Below are 6,581 nucleotides of genomic sequence, written 5' to 3'. Positions count from 1 at the left end.
ACGTGTTGTGTTGTTTGGATGGCCTTTTTGTGCAAGCAACAGATTTCATCCGACTAGCGACTCAAGCGTGCCACAGTAGCACGGCAACTCATGTTGCACACCACAGTTTTGTTGTTCAAGGGTTAAAAAATGTAGAAAGACTTAGAAGTTTGTCGGGCCTATTGTGGCCCGCGGGCCGCAGTTTGCAAACCCCTGGCTTATTATAACGTTTTGCCCTTTTTCATGACGACGTATCATGATTTCCTGTTTGGAGAAAGGCCGTGTGCTTCAGGGCCGAGCTTCCTGTTGGCGCCGTGGCGTGGGCCGAGCAGAGGAAGTGAGCCACCGGAGCACGAGACGGGCGGTTCTCTTCCCAGATGCTGGGGTTTCATGCCGCTCTCAACCGAGAGCAACTCTCTACACAGACACGTCGGCAGGCCAAGCCAAGCTATACCCGGACCATAAGCACTCCTTTTAACGCTGCTAGCTCCGCTTGGCTTTTCATTAAAAGTTGTGTGTGGCGGGGGTGATTTTAATCTGATCAGGTTTGCTGCAGCCGAGAACGCGAGTTAGCGCTCGCCAAGCTAAACCTCTTAGCTCCCAAATGGGACGAGCTGACACTTTCTTCTGCTGAGATGCATCGACACCTAACAGCACGCGCAGGCGGCTCCGTGTTGTTTGTGACATTAAAAAAAAAAAAAAAAAGCGACAGAAGAAAGTTGATTTGTAGGGGTGTCCCAAGATCTCGCGAGATTAAACACGACAAGATTTTGTGGGCACTATGCCTGGGATGATAATAAATCAATTGATAAATGAAAATGAACTAGATAATCGATATATTGCCATGTGCATGCGTGTCTGTTTTCCTCGTGTCTCGCATCCAAACAGGCAGGAAGAGGCGCACAACAGATGGCGTCATCGAGGCAGTTTAAAAGTATTTAGCCGTTCTGTGTATCCCAAACATTAATGCTAATGAGCTGAGTTTGTCTTCGACAGTGTGTGTCTCCAAGAAGCGCTATTGTGTACTTTATCCACTTTTTACGTACACATTGTAACTCTTATCCAACGTAATCGATGCCATATGTCGCATACAACAACAGGATGCCGCAACTGTACTATGTGATGCTAAAGTGCTAGCATTACACTCACATTTTACAGACAACATCATGCTAGCGTAGCCTATTCACTGAAGAAAGACAAAACGATCAAAATGGCCGCTACCGCGTCTGTAGCTGACTGGCAAATTGTTGGCAGTGCTTTCTTTTAAGACGTGTAGCGAAGCCTGCCTTTTTTTTTCTTTTAACAAAGCTGTGGGTGTATACACAGAGCAGGCTCCTCTAGCATGGGGTGCAACAGAGGCGGTATCGTGTTCATGAGAAAGAAGGTTTTTTGTAAAAAAGCCAGCGTTTGAGCGCCCCTTCTCTCAGTGCAGCAAACAAGTGAGGAAACGTGTCTTTTGGCATTGGTTCTTGTGATTGTTTTACAACAATCATTTAAAAAAGCCACTTTCACACATCCCAATGTTTTCTACTGGGGATGCGCCGATAGATCGCCACGATTGGTATTGGCTGATTTCCATAAAAAACACATGATCGGCACATGCCGATAAATGCCTTTCAAAGCCGATCACAGAGACTGATAGCCGTGCGGCGGCAATGTTTCAAGATTCAATTTTATTGTCATATGCATAGTAAAACAGGTAGTTCTGCTATGCAATGAAATTCTTGTTCTGTTCATTCTCCCAAAAAAGAAAGAAAGAAAAACAGAAGAAAATGAATAAGAACATCAGAAACATTAATACCAATAAATTAAGTCATGCTATGACAACACAGACATGGCATGAGTGTGCACGTGTGCTGTGTCACGTAGCGTTGCCAACACCTGACAAGGAGCTCACTTTGTCCCGTATTGCCGCGAGAACCAACACTAGTCTGTAAAACCTCAGTGGTTTCAGTTTGACATCTTGACACAGACTACACCAATCCATGCCAGCGTGTTGGATCACTCCCTTATCAAACCTACTGCTCTTCCACTCCTCGCATCTTTCTATCCACGCTTTGCTAGCTGGAATTATCTGCCTAGCTTCTCGTCTTCTGACTCCAAAAGTGACTTTTTACCACAGTGACATTTAGCTTTTAAAACAAACAAGCAATGCGGTTAGTTTGGAGCTCGTTTTTGGAAGTGGATATCACATCCTTCTGGTACGTACTAACTTTCAAGTGTCTATTGTTGTCCCTCGTCCTCCAAACACTACAGTATTTGTGTGTTGTTGTTTAATGACCATGGAGTTGTCTCTTGGTGTCCCTGGCCAATAGCACTCATCGTGAATACATTGAAAAATGTACACTTAATCCGTGTGATTGGTATCAGCCAATCTCACTCACGTATAATTGGTATCAGAATTGGCAGCATAAAACCCTGATGGGAGCATGGCTATATTCTACCGAAAGCTGCGTATCTGCCTTTAGTAGTGACGCCATCGTGAAAGAGAGGTGACATGGGTGATGTAGGTGATGTAGACACATGCAGTGGACAATAGCAGCCGAAGCAACAAGCTAGTGGTTAGCGTTGCCAAGCCGTGTAGCGCGACACCGTAAGCAGTTCAGAGTCGGCTGACTAAGAACCCAACCGTGATTCTTCTGACGAGCGGCAGCTGTCTGGACGGGTCAGCAGCAGGGATTCATCCCCGCATCCAGCAGACCCCACCCTCACTCTGCTGGAATTTGCTTCTCTGCAGAAAAAGCCTGTTTTGTCTTTGTTTTTGCTGAAACTACCCTATGTTCTACCTCCAATATCTAAAGACCCAAAAAGACTGGAAACAAACGTTTTTTTTCTGATGAAACACGAGAATCTAAAGTTTCTTTGGTTTGGTTTGGTTTGGTTTAGTTTGTTTGAAGATGAAGGTTACAATGGAATACATGTCATGAATCATCCTTTCACAATTCCACATGTCCAAAAGGAGTAGGAAGAAGCAAAGCTTATTTAATCCTACCCCCCATCTATTCCACGTCTTGTACAGTACATGTTATTCACTTCCTGCATTCCATGTCATGTTTCCTATGGTAATCAGAATAATAGTACATCATAAATAACAGTAGGAAGACAAAAAAAAGAAAAAAACAAAACATGTGTATGTGTATATATATATATATACTGCTCAAAAAAATTAGAGGAACACTTGGAAAACACATCAGATCTAAACTGGGGGAAAAATGATCTTCCATTTAGCTAAAATGTCATTGTAGCAACTCAAAATGATTCTCAGTAGTTTGTGTGGCCCCCACGTGCTTGTACGCATGCCTGACAACGTCCGGGCATGCTCCTAATGAGACTACGGATGGTGTCATTTTTCCCCCAGTTTAGATCTGATGTGTTTTTGAAGTGTTCCTCTATTTTTTTTTTAGCAGTGTATATATATATATATATATATAATAAATAAAATGCAAAACTTAAAAAAGAAGAAAAACAAACCAAAAATACGAACCTGACAGAACAATCGTGATGATCACGACTCTTCTGCCTTGTATTTAGTAAACATCAACTGCTTATAATGTTTTTTGAATTTGCTCATCTCTGTACATTGTTTGAGTTCCTTACTCAATACTCCTTACTCTTTAGATAGTTTCGATGCTTATGTAGTGCTTATGTAAAACTCAATACTCTGTGGGTCTTGAAAGTTCAGCAAAAATGCCCCAAAACTGGCAGTATGGAGCTCTCTGCTCCGAACGTGGCTGGCAGTCAATGAGTTCATTTAATTTAAAAATGTAATTAAAAATGGTTTTGAAATGTAATCTGGATGATCCACGTGCCATATAAACATATTTTCAGTGACTGTGACAAAGTCATTTATAATAAAAGATGATGGGCTACTTTTTCAAAACGTTTTCTAGTCAAAAATAATGAACAACTCATTCCTGGTTTTGTTTAATTTGCAATTTTATTGAAATGATCCTTGAATGATCCAAATGAACGCTGCTACTTCTTGGGGTTTTTTGCATAGCAAACAACTTTTTCTCCTAACTTTTGAATTGTGTTCTTTCCGTGTGGCGCTAAACCCCTCCACGGCAGACTTTGGACACCTAAATGTCCCCTCTCAGTGTCTTCCACGTGATTCTTTCCCAAGTGGTAACCATGCCTAAAAATGTAGCGGCGGCTCTTGTGTTTGCTTAGCAACGTCTACAAAGTGCCTCCATGGCTGAATGGCGTGGAAACAAAGGGGGGGGGGGGGGGGTCCAACCTGGGGAGGAGCACTGATCAAGGCCCAGGTCCAGCCCCCAGTGTGGCTCTCACAATAAGATAATGCTATCTGGGCCAACAGGTATTTGGTTTCAGCGGTGAGGGTAATAACTGTCACCAAACACAGAGGAGACCTTTCATCCTTGCAGCCTCACTTCTGTCAGGTCGCCACACCGGCGTACATGTACGGCGGGGGACAATGGGCAGGTTTGTTGAAATCAAAACAGCCCTGACTATCTAAACTGTGTACGACACAGAGAGGGGCGGGGTCACCGCGAGGTGACGTCACCAGCACCGATTTAGCTTTCAGAGCGCGCCGATGGCGAAACGTGAGAACAAGCGCAAGTGGGTTCAGCGCTCTGCCTCCTCTGGGGTGTTTTTGGTGGTGGCTGACCGAGGCAGGACTCGCGCGAGGTTAAACAAACGCAGAGTTAAACATCAAACCTCGCCGAGCCACACAAGTTCCCCTTATCGCCCTGCTTCTTCACACATAGCTGATGTTCTGTCTCGGTGTGGGACGGGTGCAGTCAGGAATTCACACTATGGATGCTTTCCACAGTGAGTCACACTCCATCTTTGGAAATGGTGTCGCTGTTTTGGCCCAAACGCACGTCTCGGAATGTCACTTGCAAATACCAACGTTAGCATCCAATAACTGGAAATGCCATTTGTTTTCTAATCATTAGGCCTATGGACCCCCACCCTTGGAGGAGCCCCTGCTAAGATATTTTGCTTGATGGTGGCCATGTTTTACAGCCATTTTCCAACACATGCTTGTCAGTCCCCTACAGATGTATACCAAATGTTGTTAGCATAGCAATGCAACACAACACAACACACATTTTCTATGTGGCTTATCCTCATTAGGGTCGCGGGGGTATGCTGGAGCCTATCCCAGCCGACTTCAGACGAGAGGCGGGGTACACCCTGGACTGGTGGCCAGCCAATGGCAGGGCACATATAGACAAACGCTCACATTCATACCTATGGACAATTTAGAGCATAATCTAGCATCACATAGTATAACATAGCATAATGTTGCGTAACATGGCATAACATAACATAACATATGGCATCACATAGTAACGGCATAATATAACATTGCATAGCATAACATAACATCGTATAGCATAACGTAGCATAGCATACTATTGCATAACAGCGTGTAGCATAGCATACCATAGCATAGCATTGCAGAACATAGCATAGCATAACATAACATAGCATAGCAGTCCAGTGAAAAGTGTGCAAATCTCCTATGAACTGTTTTTGTTGTCGTTTTTTGTCTTTATCTGTTTTTGTAATTATTATTTATTTGTTGTGTTTTGGACAAACTACAACACCTTTTACCTTGTTTTGTTTTGTATTGTTTTTGATTCCATTCCACCTTTTATTAGTTGGAGTCACTCATCCGATAGCGAAGTAATGCCACGCCCACCCACCAAGTTTGGGTGTTGGCCCGTGCCATCATGTTATTTTATACAACATCCGCAATCAAACTGGTTGATGTTTCCCTCCTTATCTTGACTGAGTCACATGTTTACTGGCATGTGGCTGCAGTAGTTCAGTCAGTGGTTTTCATACAGTGATGGTCTAGATGCAAACACAAGGTGTATTTCTTGTCGGCCTTTGGACACGAGCCTCAGACGTCCCCCATGTGGATGCTGACAGTCCAGATTGCGTTGATACCGTTAAGGGCCTCTGTGTGATGTTACTCATTGAGGAGCTTATCACTGTTCCTATGGCCAGGTCTTATCCTACCTTCTATAATGTCATCAGGTGTTTTCATTTGCCTTGGTTGTTGTACGCCTCCCTGTGAGGTCTGGGACAGGTGTTTGTATCTACCGCTTTTTCTGTGAGTGTGAGAAAATATTGTGGTGAAGTGTCGCCATACTTAAAGTGAGCTTTGGCCATGTTGCATTTGCTTGTAAAGCATTAGAGCAGGTATGTGCAATGTGTGGCCATGGGGGCCATTTGTGGGCCACGGCCAGGGGCAGATCTAGCAGATTTTTGAAAAGGGGGGATGTGGCCGAGGCGGTGGAAATGGAGCGGGTGGTCTGGGGGTCTTCCCCCAGAAATTTTTAAAAAAATTAGACCTCATTTCCTGCAGTCTGGTGATATCTGAGGCCAAGTTTATGTCCTTAATTTCAAGAGTTTGTTGTTATTTTTATCCTTGGAATATATCGTTTAATCCAAAACATTCTATTTATAAAATGACCGGTACTAGGAGAAACCCATTTTAGCTCAATTTCCTGAAATATTTTCCAATTTGAAGCAGCTGTAAATTCCGAGGATTTGAGTATAATTTGATGTCACTTGGGATCGCTTTTCTGGTTAATTTTTATTGAGAATAGACAACAGTTTCC

At 43.5% G+C, this 6,581-nt stretch overlaps 1 protein-coding gene across 4 annotated transcripts in view; it reads left to right on the top strand.

Moving 5' to 3' along the window:
- LOC129178070 (A-kinase anchor protein 13) overlaps nucleotides 1-6,581 on the top strand; it is a 105,958-nt gene that overhangs the window by 4,581 nt on the left and 94,796 nt on the right. The window lies entirely within an intron of this gene.

This window comes from Dunckerocampus dactyliophorus, chromosome 3 (assembly GCF_027744805.1).
Source record: "Dunckerocampus dactyliophorus isolate RoL2022-P2 chromosome 3, RoL_Ddac_1.1, whole genome shotgun sequence".
NCBI lineage: Eukaryota > Metazoa > Chordata > Actinopteri > Syngnathiformes > Syngnathidae > Dunckerocampus > Dunckerocampus dactyliophorus.
The sequence above is the reverse complement of the archived record's forward strand: the minus strand, read 5'-3'. Positions and strand labels throughout refer to the sequence as shown.